The 19,524-nt window shown below is 40.0% G+C and overlaps 1 protein-coding gene and 1 long non-coding RNA gene across 2 annotated transcripts in view; both read left to right on the top strand.

Moving 5' to 3' along the window:
• The window catches only part of LOC138965388 (uncharacterized), a 161,737-nt gene that overhangs the window by 108,283 nt on the left and 33,930 nt on the right, over positions 1 to 19,524 (top strand). The gene's annotated exons all lie outside the window — the stretch shown is intronic.
• On the top strand, positions 151 to 4,693 carry LOC138965386 (uncharacterized). Its single transcript, XR_011455434.1, has 5 exons — positions 151 to 227; positions 498 to 660; positions 1,031 to 1,165; positions 1,457 to 1,613; positions 2,095 to 4,693. It is a non-coding gene; the product is annotated as an uncharacterized lncRNA (long non-coding RNA).

The raw sequence follows: 19,524 nt of genomic DNA, 5'->3' as shown, positions 1-19,524 counted from the left end.
TGGCGATCAAGGGAGGTCACTCAGAATGTTCGTTCCTAGTTATCGAAGCCGAAGGACATAACGGCAATGCGTTGGGAAGATTGAAAACTGGCAAGTTGCAAGCAGTTGCAAGAGCACTATGTGATATACACCAACAGAAACAAACCAGACTGGACAGTCAAATACTAAGACCGAAGGCGCAAGACACTTGATAACTGGACTGGTTTCAAGAGTTTTACAAACTTTGAGTGAGTATTGCCGATGGAACTTGGAAGATAGATTTGCTAATTATTGAGACTTTCAAGATCAGTTGATGTATTTTTTCTCTCTTGGAATACATGAGACTAAAAAGTGTGTTTGTTTCTTAGGTGTGTGTGTGTGTGTGTGTGTGTGTGTGTGTGTGTGTGTGTGTGTTTGCTGTTTTTCTTTATTGTTGTTGTTGCCTGAAATGGTGTTTTTAACTAAGAATCCAGTTTTATGATTCTGTTGTGCATAATAAATAGCTTTTATTCTTTCAGATTTATACCACAAAAAAACCTGTCTGCATTTGGTGGGGAGGTGCCTTAACTGGTCAAAAGAAAAGTGAGCTGATTGATGGCATGGCCGTTCATTGCATTTGGATGGGGAAAAGCAAAACCAGTTTCCATTCTTCAACAAGCTGAAGATTTGCATTGGAAAACAGTAAGTGGGTTTTTTAAATGAGTTTTCAATGTAACTGACAGAACGATTTGTTGTATAATTATTACAATCAGTTGTGTAATGCTTGCAAAACACACACATGTACACACGCATCCCCCACCCCACCCCACCCCACCCTTTTCCACACACACACACACACACACACACACACAAACAAACTCCAATTTGAACTGTTCCTGTTTCAGTGGTGGACCTTTCTGGTGACCTGTAAAACTGTCTGTTGGAACATATTACTAGGGAAAATAATCTATCATTGTGCTTTTGTAAATTTGTTGATTAAATCAGAATTACTTACAATTCTGTTTCCAGTCCTTTGTGCAAATTCGTATTAATTGGACATTATTTCTTTCAGATGAAAAAATCCTCTCTACAATCGGAGAGGGGGGTGGCAATGGGAGGGGGCCACAGTCTGAAGGATGACTGTACCAAAGCATGCAGTTGGAAGGGGACAACCCATCAAGGTTTACAATTATCTGCTTTGAAAACAGTGAGTACAATTTGCTACATGTATAATTATTGTTGTCAGTTGTTTATTGCTTGCAACAGACCCCCCCCCCACACACACACACACACACACACACACACACTCATATATACATTCAAATATCAACCGTTTCTGTTTCAGTGATGGACTGGTATGATGAACTTTTCTGTCTTTAATAACATTTAGAAAAACATGTTGTCATTCTGTGCTTGTTTGTTTTTGTTTTTGTGATAACTAAGAATCCTTGTTCTCATTCCTGTGCACATGTATTTATATTGACTTTTATTCGCTCAGATAACAAACAAGTCTGCAATTGGTGGGACGGTGTCTGGACTGGTGGGAAGAATGATGAGTTCATTGATGACAGATGATTGTACCAAAGTCATTCAATCAGAAGGGGGAAAACATCGAAGTTTCCATTGTCTGTGCTGAAAGTTCACACTGTTGACCAGTAAGTGAATTGTTTAACTCAGTGTCGTCTTTTTTTTTCCTGTGGTGCGTAATTTCAATATCAGTTGTGTAATGTTTGCAACACACACACACACACACACACACACACACACACACACTCTCTCTCTCTCTTTCTCTCTCTTTCTTTCTCTGTTGTTACAAATTGGGCTGAGACTTTTGATTTTGCATATGTGGACTTGCGCCTGTGTATGTGTGTGTGCGCCTGTGTGTCTGTGTGTGTGTGTGCCTGTGTGTATGTGTGTATACATGGGTATGTTTCTTAGTACATGTACTGTATACCTGTGTTTGTTACTGCTAATGTGTGTGTATGTGTGCTGTGTGTGTGTATGTGTGTTTGTAAGTGTATATTTGTGTTAGTGTGTGTGTGTGTGTGTGTGTGTGTGTGTGTGTGTGTGTGTGTGTGTGATTTAGTTTGTAATCCCAGCCATTGACTAAGAACCATTTTTCCTTCTCTATCCCAGGTTGGTATCCTGCATAAGATTATGACCACTTCAAAGTCATGGAGCTGGGCCTGGCCACATAGTTCAAGCAGAAGTTGAACTCACTCATCATTACCATCATCATATTCTGTGAGGTGGACTTCACCTACGACCAGAAGTTTGACCAGCGTCAAAGAGTGAGTGCAGGCAGCTGCTAGTGCTACAGGACATCATTGCGCGCCATCTCACTAACAAGATTCAACACCTTTGCTGACCCACAGCTTCTGAATGCTGTGTTTGTAAAGCAGCCCGGCATCAAGCCTTATTTACATGGGTGCCATCATTCAGGACTAACACCAACAGTTCATAAACAAATATTCACTGTGCACACACGTTTGGCAAAGTGGAGCAGAAAACTTGCAGTCTTGCTGCTTGTTAATTTTTATTCATCGATGATTGTTTTTCATCTAGCTACTCCACAAAATATGTTAATATCTTTTGTGATAGCAAGAATCTTAATGAAATGAAGCAGAGCGCTATTTTAAGATCTGAGAAACAAAGGGACGTAATTGCTCTGCCATATGACATGTGCAACAAGAGTAAGTGAGATTATGTGGAAGCAATTTTCTTGGCACCTGTAATAATAACACGCTTAGGAATGAACAAGAGACTTTACATGCTTGTCGCACTTGTATGCATTAATAGCGCTTACATCCCTTTGTTTCTCATATTTTGTGCTACTGACTTGTTTGTATACAGTTAATACTGATTGTGCAAATACTTTGTATTGTTTTCATCTCTGATTTTGTCATTAACAGTGATCGCTGTCGATAATGAGTTTGCACAGCCCTATGGTATTTACCTTGATGAATCCATACCAACACATTGTGATTGAAATTCTTAATTGCTGATCCTGTTATCGCCTTCAGATGATTTTTTTTTATCAAGTTCAGACTATTATTAGTCAATGTAGCAATGCTTCAATGAGAACCCCCGCGGGTTAGGGGGAGTCCCATATTGGTTGGGACGTGAAAGAATTTACCCGATGCTACCCAGCATGTCGTAAGAGGCGACTAACGGTTTTGTTTCTCCTTTTACCCTTGTTAAGTGTTTCTTGTATAGAATATAGTCAATGTTTGTAAAGATTTTAGTAAAGCAGTATGTAAGAAATGTTAAATCCTTTGTACTGGAAACTTGCATTCTCCCAGTAAGGTCATATATTGTACTACGTTGCAAGCTCCTGGAGCAATTTTTTTATTAGTGCTTTTGTGAACAAGAAACAATCAACAAGTGGCTCTATCCCATCTCCCCCCTTTCCCCGTCGCGATATAACCTTGAATGGTTGAAAACAATGTTAAACACCAAATAAAGAAAGAAAGAATGCTTCAATGAGATTAAGTCCACACATAATTTTTGTTTTCCCGATTGATAATACTATGCTGTGGTATTTTACCGAGACTGAAAAATGTGTTGTAATATTTTTTAGTTCACATTTTCATGTTTTAGCAATTGAAGGAATTTAGTATGCATTGTTCAACATTTTAAAAGTGTTACTGTTATCATATTAGATACTGTCAGGCTTTTACACACCGTACAAACACCCTTCCATTTGAACGCTCACCAAACGGGAACATCCTAGGTGCCCTACGTAAAGAGCCAGCAATTTTTAAAGAATGAATTTTGCAGATTGTCTCACTTTTTGGACCCATCCTGAACTCAGGTAAAAAATGAGTTACTTCCCTTCGGGTCTCATTCTATCGATGTAAACTGGCAATAGCCGTGGATCGATGATTATCAGAATGTTTTTGGACCGTGGTGCGTTTTTGCGCTGGACCTAACTTTTAAAATCTAAATAATAAATTGACAGCTTGTTACACAAACATTCTTCAATCATAAAAGAATTCTTTTTTCATCAAGACAAGATCAGTACAATTCGAAGTTGTGAAAGTTTGAAAAAAGAAAAGCCCGGAAGCAGGGTCACGCAAGGGTCATAGCAGACGACGGTTTATGCATATCGCCGTTCCTCTCAACAGTCAAAAGCCATCGCTAGAGTTCTTGTGAACCACAGCCGTTTGTTTCGTGCATAAAAACGTGCTATTGTAGATAAGCTCACATCGAGTCGCATTCAAATGACTAACTGACGACTACATTGTGAAAAAGGGAAACTGGATCACACGGGTTCACGATGGCTCAGGGGTGAGATAAACCACGCCAAAAAAACACGCCAAAAAAAATTCTTTTAAAATTGTTCGCTCTTTACGGAGGGCACCTAGGATGTTCTCAATCGGTTAGTGTTTAAATGAAAGGGTGTTTGTACTGTGTGTAAAAGCCTGACCGTATCTGTGATGGTTTATGGTAGGCTTACTGTGCCTTTAAAGACCTCAACAATTTAAATTTTAAATAAAATTTGTGATCTTGAATTTTCTGTGCATTAATTCAAATTTGTATTTGCAAATGTTATTTTAATGTTTTCAGGAGAACGTAAATTTAACGTTTGCATGTGAACGTTAATTTAACGTTGGCATGTGAACGTTAATTTAACGTTTGCATGAAAACGTTTGATTATGGTTTTGTTTTGATTAATTTTATGTTTGCATGCAAACGTTAAAAAAACGTTAAATAAACGTTAATCTAACGGTTATATTATGGTTTTGTTTTGGTTTGTTTTTAGTTATTTTTACGTTAGAGATTAACGTAAAATTAACGTTAATTTTACGTTATTTTATGGTTAGTTTTTGGTAAAACTAACGTTAAATTAACGTAAAATGTTAACGTTACATTAACGTTAACCAGATGAGCAAAGTAACGTTAATGTAACGTTAACTTTTTACGTTAATTTAACGTTTACCGCGAACGTTAATTTAACGTTAATTTAACGTTAGCATGCTATCTGGGTACAAGCTGAAAACGTTTCATGGTGACATTATGACGACACATACTGACAAAATCTGCATTCAAAATGACGTCAAAGTACAAGTTACTTGACAGGGAGCACACTGCTGTTCTCTCAGTTTGTGGCAGACAGTACGTCAAACCACAGACTAAAAAAACACAACTCCGGCCGTTGTCAAACCTTGCTCGCTGTGTGCAAACCAAAAAGCGGGCATGTGTCCCTCAATACATGTACCAATTTGTCAAATCATTGAATAACGTTTTCGATGATATTATAATAGGTCTGGTCTGGAAAGGTAAATGTGTGTGTGTGTGTGTGTGTGTGTGTGTGTGTGTGTGTGTGTGTGTGTGTGTGTGTGTGTGTGTGTGTGTTTGTCACTGAGTTGGGGGAGGGTGATTGTAGGTGGGGGATGGGGGTAGCGGTTGAGTCGGCAAAATTAAAGAAATACAGCCACGAAAGATGAACTGTTATGCGAAAACTTTTTTTTTTTTTCATTTGACAGTTCCACGTTGAGAACTTACATAACATCTTATGAATCTGAATGAAAACCACACACACACATACACACACACACACACACACACACACACACACACACACACACACACACACACACACACACACACACTGACACACGCTAAAAAGAGACATCATTAAAAAAAACATAAGCGACCATGAAACAAAATCTAAAGGTTAAAAGGAAATGGAAGCCTTCCACGATCAATCATACTTTCTGTCGCTCTATTGTTGTTAAAAGAAAATGGAAGCCTTCCACGGTCAATCATACTTTCTGTCGCTCTATTGTTGTTAAAAGAAAATGGAAGCCTTCCACGGTCAATCATACTTTCTGTCGCTCTATTGTTGTTTTTAAATTCTTTCCTTTCCTCCCTCCATCGCACAAAAATCAGCACCTTTGTACCTTTGTCAGCAACAATTCACCCGATGAACTGTCGATATCACATGCACGCTAGACATCCACAGATATTATGACAAACCCGAACCCGAACGAACACGCCGATAAAACCACCGCTTGGCACCGCCTTGCGCCATAAACAGCAGCGAAAACACATCACGATAAACATCCCTGAATTCATAGCACATCATACACAACACGAACAGAATTATGGAGAACAGTTGGCTATCTCACATGGACTTTATGAACCACATGAAGGCACAGTATTCCGTCGATTTGAAATCAAGCTTTCTTTCTTCGGTGTCAAATTTACTTCATTGTACCCCCCCCCCAATAACCTCTAAACATCTGAGAAAAGCAGGTCTTTAAACTTTCAGCGCCATTCATTTTACTTTTAGATTTCTAGAGTTAAATAATGAAAACTGCTTTCCCTAAACAATGCAGTTTTCATTATTTAGGGGAATCAAGAATTGACTTCTAAGCTTAATTTTTTTTCTTTGTGTATATACTATAATTCAATACAAGGTATCTCCAAACATTATTTATCAGAAAATGTTCGTAAATTTGTTTATTTTACAAGCTGAAATTACCGTACGAAAAGAACTGAATGCGAAAACAGACAAAAGGTCAAGGTCATGACCGGGAGTGTTTAGTGTTTGCATTCTCTCCCTTGAAGTTGTTGAAAAAAAGTTTTCCGTCCTAAGTTTTCTGTTCTGTCTGGTTTAAACTGTTTTATTCAACGTTTGTGCATTATTTACAAAAAACGCATATAGAGTAAACAACAACAAGCATAATGCTTATAGTGGTGTTTACAGTTTTCTAGAAAAATACATATAAATGGCGGCTATTGTACAGTTTAAGTCTCAACAAAAACTTTCTCTTTCCATTTCTCTTACTGCATGATTAACCTTTTTTTTTTATCTGTAAGTTACACAACACAACTTGGTATATACGAAACTGGGTAATGTGTTGAAACCCCAACAACCAGTATCCACTGCCAGTATCAAAACCCACTGCCAGTATCAAACATTTCTGCTACAGCAACCGCAGCAGGACCAGGTCCGCCAGATAGAATGCCGCATATGGCATCAGCAGCAGCGCGTGAAAAAACTTCCAAAATGTCTCTGGTTTCAATATTATCGTTCCTTCCTGCTCCCTCGGCCATTTTGAATTCCTTCGTGACGCGAAAATTCGCCGTAGTTTCGAATATGTTTTTACTTTTCTCTTTGAAATGAAACGATTAAAGGAAGAGAAATGGAAAGACAGGCATGTTGTTGGGACATAAACAGAACAGAGAACGATAAGGGGAAAAAACTGTGTTTCATCAACTTCAAGCAAGAAAATGCAAACACTAAACACTCCCGGCAGGGAAAAATCTTAATTGACCTTGACCTTTGACTGTGTTTGAGATCAGTTATTTTCGTACAGCAATTTCGGCTTGTAAAATAAACAAAATAATATCCAAACAACAGCTATTTTAAGATAAGAGTGTGTGGAGAGACCTTGTATTCAATTATAGTAATCACTGAAAGACATAAAACTTAGTTCAGAAGCGAATCCTAGAAACCCCTAAATAATGGAAAATGTGTTGGCTAAACAATTCATTGTTTACGTAAATAATGATTTATTTTGCAACATTGCTGATTGTTTATAAACAATGTAATATAAGTCTAATTAGACGTATTTTACATTGTTTGTAAACAATCAGCAATGTTGCTAAATAAATCATTATTTACGTAAACAATGAATTATTTACGTAAACAATGAATTGTTTAGGTAAATAATGAATGGTTTACGTAAACAAAAAATTATTTAGAATTGTTTTACATTGTTTATAAACAATTACTTATTTAGCACATGAGCTTCTAAATAACGATTATTTAGCTAAAACTGGTGAAAAAAACATGAAAAAGTATCCAAATAATTATTTGACAAATGAAATGCCATACTACTCAGTGTAAAGGAATACTCATTTGGACAATTGCTAGACTGAGCGATCAATGTTTTAGTAGCTACAGCAAACAGTGTATTAAGTTTATCGTCAGCAAAGACTATCTCGAGTACACTTGACTACACAGAATGAACCGCAGAGATCCTTTGAATGAGAACGATTGTAGTTTTCATTCTGGAGGTTTTTTTCTTCTTTGTAAGCAGAATAAATGCAGCCCGGCTTTGCCGCAGTCACACGGATTAGAGTGTTATTCTGAACTATTTAGTCAAACACTCAAAGCGTTGACTAAATATGTTATCTGAGGATGACGCCCTGTTGCCAAGGCGCATTCCAAACATTTCAAGTAGTTGTTGTAAATGTACGTAGGGGAAAAAAGAAAACATCAGCGACTTGTGAGTTTCTATATATATATATATATATATATATATACGACTTGTGTGTGTGTGTGTGTGTGTGTGTGTGTGTGTGTGTGTGTGTGTGTGTGTCTGTGTGTCTGTGTGTTCGCGATGCACGCCCAAGGTTCTCGATGGAGCATTTTGTTGTTGGTCCTCGGGGAGCATAATTATCGCCTTTTGTCTCATATTTATCAACCGCGGCCTTCGGCCTTGGTCGATAAAGATGAAACAAAAGACGATATGGTCCCCTTGGACCAACAAAAAAGCTGGTCTGTCAACAAGCCACCAAACATCTTATAATGTCAAATTCTTTGTTATTTCAAATTCAAGGTTTAACCAGGCAAGCGACATTACCATTAAAGTAGGCTTTGCTGCAGAATACAACACAGCTTGACACAATGAACCCATATCAGGTGTCCATGTCTCCTCTCATTGTCCAAGAAAACGAGCTCATACATGAAGGCGTTTCAATGGCCATCTATTCAAACTAAGCTTATGGAAGGAATTTAAAAGCCGAGGTAAAGGATTCCTCGTAAACAGTATTAGATACACGTATTCAAGAAAACCCATACACAGGAAGAGACAGAAAGAAACCACGGATGAAAAGTAAGAAGGACAATGTAATTTATGTCAAGGGCAAAAACGGTCTAGGCATGGAGCTACGGAATGATTCATACACATGTACTTTCAGTATACAGACCCAACATATTTTGAGTCTTCTGTTCGTAACAGATAAAAGTATAAATCTGCAGACAGTACACAGTGCAAATGAAAATGTCACGAAATATTTTCACACAATTTTTCATTCAGCGTCCACAGTTTTATAAGAAAACAAAAACTAAAATGTCCTGTCAATTAAAAAAAGTAACAACTTCAACACCGTCTATCGCGGAACCAGACGGCTTACCTTCAGACATTAATTGCTCCTCCCACAAATTCCCATCGTAACTTTATAGAGTCATCACGACTTACCTTGATGATGTTTAGAAACAGTCCTCGAATTTCAGAAAGCTTTTGCCAGTGGTTTAACCTCAATCTATATCCACATCAGTTGAAAAAACGGCTCATCGCTCCCAACTTCAGAAAATGAGTCCTCAAATGTACACAACGTTGTACATAGTTAAGCGGTTTAAGGCTGGCTAGCGCTGAGTAACCCGAAAGCAGACAAGTTTGAGTGTTGAAGCCTGGAATGACATGCATGACATTTTGACACCACGGAGGGAGCAGGGTCTCACGGAGGCAAACTCAAAATGTAAATCGCAGAAGGGGAACACAAGTAAGCCGTTTGTTGGTTCGGGGGGACACTGCTGTTTGGGGGACGTGGGGGGGGGGGGGGGAGGGGGGAGGGGGGGAGGGGGGGGGGGGGTGCTCGGGACGGGAGACTAAACCTCGTTTGTTCTGTGTGTTTATTTGTTCGCTTATTTTCGTTTAGCCTTTAAGAAGCTGACAAACAAACGCCACTGGCACGTGCGGTACGTTTTAGCGTAGTTTCTGGGTCGTATATCAGAGAACCGTACAAGCATTGTCACTGTCGTACAATAACAAACGCCGGACATATGACATAAGTATAGAATATGCATGCACGCGTACGTATAACCACAAACATAAACACACACACACACACACACACACTCACACATACACACACACACACACACACATGCACACACAAAACAGAAGCAGTATTAAGCTTAAAAGTATAAGCTTAATTACTCATCTCTCTCTCTCTCTCTCTCTCTCTCTCTCTCTCTCTCTCTCTCTCTCTGTCCTTCTCTCGCTCTCTCTCTCTCTCTCTCTCTCTCTCTCTCTCTCTCTCTCTCTCTCCCCCCTCCCACCCCTTGTCAAACAAACATATTCAGACGAATAAAGAGAAAGAAAGACACAGACAGACAGAGAGACAGATACACTGAGAGAGACCGCAAGAGACAGACAGACAGAGACAGAGACAGATATACACTGATAGGTTTACCTGATGTACTGCCTGTTTGTCCTTGATCCATGGTTGTATGTCAACTCATTCTCCTCATGAATAACAAAATGAGCTCTCCCTTTCTCGTACAGTCAGAAAAACACAAACCACATCCGTCTTTGTTGTGCAAAACTGATAACAGTGCCCCACAACAAGAGCAGTTGTGTTTGCTCTAGTGCAAACGCACCACAGTGCTAGTTCAGTGTTGCAATTAAAAGATCAGGTTGCACACACATAAACGAAGACAGCAGTCGCTAACTTAGCGTTGGATTGTAGACATTACATCATTGGGTCTTTGTCTAACTCGACGTTGTGGCTCGAATCTGTTTCAGTATATGACCATCACTACAGTGACCAAAATTCTTTACCAGAAAACACACACACATGAAGACACCGGCTCTCTGCATGTCAGCGTTAGATTGTAGGCATTACAGCACAAGCCATCAGCAAACAAGAAGGTCAACAGTGACTAGAATTCTTGTCCAGAAAAATCACTCACGTGAAAACACCAGCTTTGTGCATGTCAGCGTTATATTGTAGGCATTACAACACCAGCCTAACTCTACACTGCTACTTGATTCTGTTTCAGTATATATATAAGAAAGAAGCAGAGTTCTTGACCAGAAAACACACGCACGGTTTTCTGTCACCGTTAGATGCTTGTAGACATGGTCACAGCACTGGTTCCAACGTCTTACTCTATACTCTGCGAATCGATTCTGTTTCAGTATATAAACAAGCACCGTTCTTTATCAGACAACACGTATGAGGACAACGGTTTTCTGTCACCTTAGATGGTAGTAGACACGTCACAGCACTGATCCAAAATTCTTGCCATACTTTGTGAATCGATTCTGTTTCAGTTTATAAACGAACAAAGTTCTTTTATAAGTAAACAATGACACACATGGCGACACTACAGTTTTCTGTCTAGGTTAGATTCTTGTAGACATATCAGCCACAGCACTGGTCCTTACGTTGTGAATTGATTCTGTTTCAGTATACAAACAAGCAAAGTTCTTTATGAAAAACACACACACGACGACAACGGGTTTTTGTCACCGTAAGATGCTAGCAGACATATATAACAGTACTGGTCCTAAAGTCTTGCTCTACTCTGCTAAACGATTATGTTTCAGTATATAAACGAACAAAGTTCTTTTAAAAGAAAACACTGACACAGATGGCGACACTGCAGCTTTCTGTCACCGTTATATGGCAGTAGAAATATCACAGCACTGACCCTAAAGTCTTGCTATACGTTGTGAATTGATTCTGTTTCAGTATAATTATAAACAAGCAAAGTTCTTTTTGAAAAACACACACATGGGGAAAACGAGGTTTTTTTTCCGCCGGTGGACATATCACGTACATCACTGGCCCTAAAGTCTTACTCTACGGTGCGACTCGATTCTATTTCAGTATATAAACACCACAACAGTGAACACAGTTCTTTATCATATAACACACAACATCCACGAGGACAAGGGTTCTATTTTTACTCGCACAGCATCACACCACTAATTCCTTCAAGAACAGACGTGACGACACACACATATCACCTGTTCTAAATCATATTTTTTCTTAGCGACCACTAAAAACTGCTTTACGCTTGAGCACAGTAATCCACGCTGTTCGGTACCATGTATGTTGGACATCAGTAAACAAAACGCTGACCTACACATCTATAAGTCGTATTAAATGCACCTCTCTCAGCTCTTTCAAACGACAGTTGAAAACTTTCTTTTTCACACAACATTACACCAACCGGGCCTAATGTATTTTCCATTCCATTTCTGCACGTACTCCTCTCCCACAGGGTTGGCATGATTGTTGAAAGTTCGCTGGGTATGTGTGTATATAATTATATAGTGTGTATAGCATATATGATATATGAATATTGTGTGAACAGTATGTGGCAGGGGAGGCTACCGCTCCTTTCACAGCAGACTCTGCACCCGAGTTGTTGGCCTTTAAGTCAACATCAACACCTCTGGATTGTGGAATTCTGTTTGTGATGGGGTCTGGTGGTTTCCGATTGTCTGTATGTTCGAATCATGGAAACCTTCGGGTTTGCCTAACAGTTTTTATAGGGCTAAGAAATTGGCCCTAATATTTTCAATCCTGTTTGATTGCACTTCGCCTCCCGAGGTGATCGTAGTGTTTGGGCACTCGTTTACAAGTACATGTGGTGATTTTTGTCCGTATGGTTAATTGTTTTATGTAGGTTGTACATTTAATTGTTCTATTCTGTATATGTTCTTTTGTAAAAGGCATAGAGCCATAGGTTAGGCACTTAAAAATGTCCAGTTATTATTCTTATTATTAAATAACAACAGGAGAATGTCAATTACTTTCATGCTTTTTATTTTTATTTTTTATTATTATTTTTTTTAAATAACAAAGGTCACAACGTCGTTGGCGTGGAAACGTGTTCCCATACCGAGGATATTCACAGTTGTAAATATTTTCCTGTGAGCAAATGAGAGGGCCTCATGATATTCTACACTACATATATATAATTAAAAACACGATGTCTTATCTAATGTTTTATCTTTATATACCCTTGCGCAATATCGTGTTGTAATTGTAAGACGTACAGGCCTAAAGCCACATTTTTGTTTTGAGGATGAAAGTCTCTTGTTCATTTCAATGCTTGTTATTCTCTCAGGTGCCAGGAGAATGGTTCCGTATAACTCTCACTAACTCTATTACACATGTCGTATGCATATAGATCGCTTACTTCCCTTTGTTTATTAGATCTGTAAAGACAGAAAATAAAGTATTATTTTGTTCTTGTTCTTGACCATTTAGTCCCCAAAGCAACTGACACTGCTATCCATCAAACAGCTATCCAGTCCTACCTGTATTTCTGTCAATCATCGAGTCTTTCAACCCGTCACTAGCCCTATGTCATCGGTAGAAAAGACACAGACAAGGTGACATTTTTCCCTCAGGTAAAAACACATGGTCGCGTCAAAAACATGTATGTAGTGGCGTATGAGTGAGTTTATATGGGGAAGAATCTGCTGCAGGGTATATATCTGCTTTAAAGTGTTTTGATTTATTCTTTGCCTATAACCTGATATAGTAATGGCAGCTAGTGTGAATGAATTCTTCGACCCGGCTGCGTCTTTATTACGACAATACAGAGGTATGTTGCCAAAGGCTATCACGTGAATTTCACAACGCTATCACTAGTGAAGGGTTATGAACGCGCGTTACGATGAAACGTGTTTTATTGTATGTTGCCAAAGGCTATCACGTGAATTTCACAACGCTATCACTAGTGAAGGGTTATGAACGCGCGTTACGATGAAACGTGTTTTATTGTAAGTTTGCTGCATTTGACAAGGCTATCACTAGTGAAGGGTTATGAACGCGCGTTACGATGAAACGTGTTTTGTTGTAAGTTTGCTGCATTTGACAAGGCTATTACTAGTGAAGGGTTATGAACGCGCGTCACGATGAAACGTGTTTTATTGTAAGTTTGCTGCTTTTGACAACGCTATTACTAGTGAAGGGTTATGAACGCGCGTTACGATGAAACGTGTTTTATTGTAAGTTTGCTGCATTTGACAAGGCTATCACTAGTGAAGGGCTATGAACGCGCGTTACGATGAAACGTGTTTTATTGTAAGTTTGCTGCATTTGACAAGGCTATCACTAGTGAAGGGTTATGAACGCGCGTCACGATGAAACGTGTTTTATTGTAAGTTTGCTGCTTTTGACAACGCTATTACTAGTGAAGGGTTATGAACGCGCGTTACGATGAAACGTGTTTTATTGTAAGTTTGCTGCTTTTGACAACGCTATTACTAGTGAAGGGTTATGAACGCGCGTTACGATGAAACGTGTTTTATTGTAAGTTTGCTGCTTTCTCTGCTGCATTAATCATTTTCAGAAACTTCATTAACACAGCTGACTTTTACTTTACCGGCCGACCTACAAGTAAGCTCTTTTGTTAAACGTCACGTACCGGGTGAAACACGCCACACACTTGAATACTGGAAAAAATTCTTCTGATAGCAATGGGGATGTAACGCTGAGAAAATGCATTACTCACACAAAACTTATTGAAAACATTATGCTAATGACCGACAACATACACGCTGGATGCAACATGTCGTAGATTGAAACCAGCAACACAGAACACACAACATCCTCCACAATTTCTCACACCATCTGACCAAGCAGCAAGTCGTATTGTGGTGTCGTGTTCCTGAACAAATGCCGCAACATGGCTATACTTCTGGATCCATACTTTTGGTCGGATATTGCATGAGATAGAATACACAGAATTTTAAACACGAACTTATTCACCATCTAATCCTGACTAGAGAGAGCAAAAAAAAATTCAGCTCCATTTACATTATCACCTGCCAAACAATATAGCACTGACATAGTAATTTTGTATTACTCGAGATACTTTTTGTTCCCCATGCGAGCCATTGAGTTTTGTCTCGAAGGCTGTGAGGCCGCTTTCACACGCAACAGATTTCTTGGATGGAGTCAGCATCAACTCGGCTCGCTTTTTTGTTCGCCGTCTTGGGTTCATGGTGTCCTACTCCTATAGAATGAGTGAAGAGGTTGACAATTAACGACAGAGAGGGAGAGAGGATGATTATAACGATACCACGAGAACCTGCCGTGGGCCAGGGCGGTTAGAAGGAGTATCCTGTAATTAGATAAGTAATTTCTTACCAGCTCTACGCTTGACATCGTTTCTCACCACAAATTAGTTTGACCTGGTTCTGGTTATGAGGGGTTCGGAGGAGTGTTAATACTTCTGAATAATTACTTTGATGTTGACTTCTTACAGGCTCTACGCTGGACAGTGTTTTTCACGACAAATGAGTTTGACCTGGCTCTTGTTATGAATGATTCACTGAGAGGGATGTTGCAACCTCTATCATAGACTGACCTGCGTTTTCAAGAACTATTCTCAGTAAGTTGCGCTTGTGGTCTTTAGACACAAAGCAGAAACTCTCATAAAGCACAAGAATGCAATACTGTGCTCTCTGTCTCTGTCTCTATCTGTCTGTCTGCCTGCCTGTGTCTGTCTGTCAGTCTGTCTGTCAGTCTGTGTCTGTCTCTCTTTTGTCTCTGTTATACTGACGTATGTGGAAAGAGAGACCATTGGACGGACGGACGGACGGACAGACAGACAGACAGACAGACAGACAGACAGACAGACAAAGAGACCGAGAGAGACAGAGACAGACAGACAGAAAGACAGAAAGACAGACACACGTACAGAAAGACACGTGTCTTTTTGAGAGCTTCTGCTTTGTGTCTAAGGACCACACCGAGACACGTACAAAAACTAAAATGAGACAGAAAGAGAGACAGGGAGGAAGTGTCTATTTAAACACAACTACTGTGACCTTTGACTGCAGACAAACATGTCCGAGAACAGAGTAACATGCATTTTCTCACACAGGTCAACATCCACTCACAACGAACACACAATCATTCGTTTCGTCAATTATGTCAATCATCTGTCAAGGCTGTAATTACGAACGTCAAAGTGCAAGCCACTAGGCTCTAACTATTTCCTAAGTACGCCTAACTAGGTCTATTTTAAAGCGGTATTGCCTTCCTATAAAATCAACGGCAAACATAAACTGCTTGTTCCACTTAGGAACTATTACACGTATGTTTAGCTTACTTATATTCACAATGTTACAGCACGACTTTTGGTAAATGTGTTTTTTAGAACCAGAGGGAAAACGGTTCGACAGAAACGGTTTCAGAATTCTGTAAAAGCGAAGTCTTTTCGTTGTCACACTTACGAAAACCGCCCTGATATGGCCCTTCGTGGTCGGCTGGGCGTTAAGCAAGCAAACAAACAAACAAACACTTGCGAAAGAAAAACAAACAAACTCCTACGTTTTACATGGCACAACGACCATTGGACGTATTCTGCTCCAGTTAACTGGTATCCATGTCCCAACCCCATGTCGCCGACGTGGCACCTCAAAGACCTCGGTCATTCTGTCAAAAGTGCAGGTGGCTGATCACACCTAAACATCATGCGCACGCCGTGGCAGCACGACTCTGATTCTGCTAGCTTTTCTATTGGGAGGAAGCTCCCCGAATGTCAAAGCAAAGGGATCTAAGAGGGTTATGAAAATACCGGTACGTGAAATGGCCAAAAGAATCGCTTCTCAAGGCGTGCTGTATCCCTTTGGTTTAAACAGTGTTATAAACAATAACCAGAACGAACAACAACGACACCAACAAAGACAAAACAAATATCAGCAGCAGTAGAAGCATCAACTACAACAGCAATAATTCACCGACAGATACAACCACAGTAACAAGAGCAGAAGCAGCCCCACATTGACTGCAACACCCATCCAACGTTATTAACAACACTGCATTCAGCGGATACTGTGCTCTAGTTGACACGTTTTGACATCGCGTCTCATATCTACGGAACGCGGATCGTATCAACTGATGCATCAAATTGATGCATCCAAAACCAAGATTTGATGCATCATTTTCACAATTTGATGCATCGTTTTCACAAAAGGATGCATCATTTTCAAAAAGGATGCATAATTTTCAAAAACTGATGCATCCGATACGAAAATGATGCATCCTTTTAGAAGAGGATGCATCATTTTGATGCATCAGTTTGATGCATCACTTTTGGTTTTGTATGCATGCGAAAGATAATTTATTTCCGGTCTTTCCGTAAGAAATGCCTGAGCACGGAAAAACTTGAAATGACATTTTGACGAATATAAACAGATTGGTTAGATAAAACAAAAATAAACGTACAACATACCATTATGGTCTGGGTGGCCGAGTGGTAACGCACTTGCGCTCAGAAGCGAGAGGTTGCGAGTTCGACCCTGGGTCAGGGCGTTAGCAATTTTCTCCCCCCTTTCCTAACCTAGGTGGTGGGTTCAAGTGCTAGTCTTTCGGATGAGACGATAAACCCATTCGTGTACACTACATTGGGGCATGCACGTTAAAGATCCCACGATTGACAAAAGGGTCTTTCCCGGCAAAATTGTATAGGCGTAGATAAAAATGTCCACCAAAATACCCGTGTGACCTGGAATAATAGGCCGTGAAAGGTGGATGCAGCGCCTAAAGGCAGTCGATCTACTGGCCGATGTGAATGCGTGATATATTGTGTAAAAAATTCCATCTCACACGGCATTAATAGGTAACACGCGCCTTGAGTCGCCATGTGTGGTGAGATACGTGCGCGATATAAATCCTCGTAAATAAATAAATAAATAAAAAATAAATGAGGAACAAGTCAAAGTCACGGCATTATGCATTTTAAGGCATTTTTTGTTTTGTTTGTGGTTTGTTTTCTGTGCACACGAAGTTTTGACGCCCTTGACCTTCGACTCAAACTTTCGTTTTCCGACGTTCGTTTCGCTTCGTATTCCGGTTCAAATTTTGCTTTTTGCTCGGCACTTTCTGGGAAAACCCGAAAATTCTGATGCATCCAAACGATGCATCAAATTGTGAAAATGATGCATCAAATTCTTGGTTTTGGATGCATCAATTTGATGCATCAGTTGATACGATCCGCGTTCCGTACATATCCTGCATAAGGGCGTACACTTCGTCTGCTACAAACCATAACAACACATACACACAAATGAAAAGCGACGTTGGAGATTGTATTACTATGAAAATGCGTCCCTCGGTCCTTGATTGTCACGATTTGTATCTGTTTTTTCATTTCATTTATTTATTTATTCAGTCGATTATTTATTTATTCATTTATTTAGTTTTTTGTATTCATCTGTTTGCATCGATTTAGACTTGCGTCCATCCTTCTCTTCATATATATAGCCACAAGCCTGGGCCCGAGAGAATTTCGATCGCAAATTGCAGAACGGGGACTAAGAGACCGCGCGAGCCTTGCATTTACTTACAAGCTCCTGTACCAGTGACTCTGGAGGACAGTGATACCCCCCCCCCTCCCCCATTTTAAGACCTAAAACATCTGAGAAAATCAGGTCTTTTAAAGGAGGGAGTCTTAAGATGGGGGTAACTTTACACATTTAATGAAAATAACATCTCAGAAAGCGCGGTCCTAAAACAGGGGGGGGGGGGGGGACTCATAAAGGAGGGTCTTGAAAGGGAGTTCCACCGTATTGCAGCCCTGTGTTGCATCATCGCTGGATTGTCTTACACAGTAGCTACAAACACGAATCTCAGCTATCTTCACTTTTCTACTGACTGCGCTGCAGAGACGAACTTCGAAACCTGCCGTGGAACATACTGAACTCTGTCCAAAGACTCTTCTGGTTTGGGATGTTGCCGGGTATACTCACTGTCTGTGGGAACTATACTCCAGGAAAGTGGGCCTGCCATCCCCGAACTTCGAAGACGAACTTCGAAACCTGCTGTGGAACAAACTGAACTCTGTCCAAAGACTCTTCTGGTTTGGGATGTTGGTATACTCACTGTCTGTGGGAACTATACTCCAGGAAATTGGGCCTGCCATCCCCGAACTTCGAAGACGAACTTCGAAACCTGCTGTGGAACAAACTGAAGTCTGTCCAAAGACTCTTCTGGTTTGGGATGTTGTTATACGCGGCACTGTCTGTGGGAACTATACTCCAGGAAATTGGGCCTGCCAATCCCTGGGAAGAACGTGTGGTGTGCTCGTGCAAGCCCATTGAAAGTGGTGGTTGTAGCAAAATGTCAATATATACTTGAGATGACAAATATTCTTTCTGCAAAGCTACAGACTGTGCACCAGCGACAATGACAAGTTGGATACAAGAATAGACATTTGTTTCACAGATAATGGCTGATAAACCAGTTATAATATTTGCACTTTGTACAGACAGTACCAGTACCAGAAAACATTCAAGTTCTTTTTTTAACATCCAAGTTCATTAAACGGTCCATCTTCACTTCACAAGTAAAGGCAAACCGACAATAACTAACAGAACAGATTTTTGTTCTTTCTTACCTCTCAGCTCATAGAAACGATCCATAACGATGAACAAGTCATTTTTACTCGATCCGGAAAATGACTCCATCCAGGCGTGAATCCAAGGGAACAGTGCTTTAAAACACCACAGAATTAGTTAATTACCTCAACAGCAACATTCACTGTCTAACACAGCAATTAACCGAACTCAGCCGAGTCTGTACTGGCTGCATCCGATGTGGAAATTAATGAAAAATCCGGTTGCGAAGCGCAGTCTGATCTGACAAGCGAGCACACACGCACTGAACCGGATTCTTTTTCTCCTAAAGTTGACGATGCGCACCGGTCATGAAAGAGAGAGAGAGAGAGAGAGAGAGAGAGAGAGAGAGAGAGAGAGAGAGAGAGAGAGAGAGAGAGACAGACAGACAGAC

Source organism: Littorina saxatilis, linkage group LG4 (assembly GCF_037325665.1).
Source record: "Littorina saxatilis isolate snail1 linkage group LG4, US_GU_Lsax_2.0, whole genome shotgun sequence".
NCBI classification, from domain to species: domain Eukaryota; kingdom Metazoa; phylum Mollusca; class Gastropoda; order Littorinimorpha; family Littorinidae; genus Littorina; species Littorina saxatilis.
The sequence above is the reverse complement of the archived record's forward strand: the minus strand, read 5'-3'. Positions and strand labels throughout refer to the sequence as shown.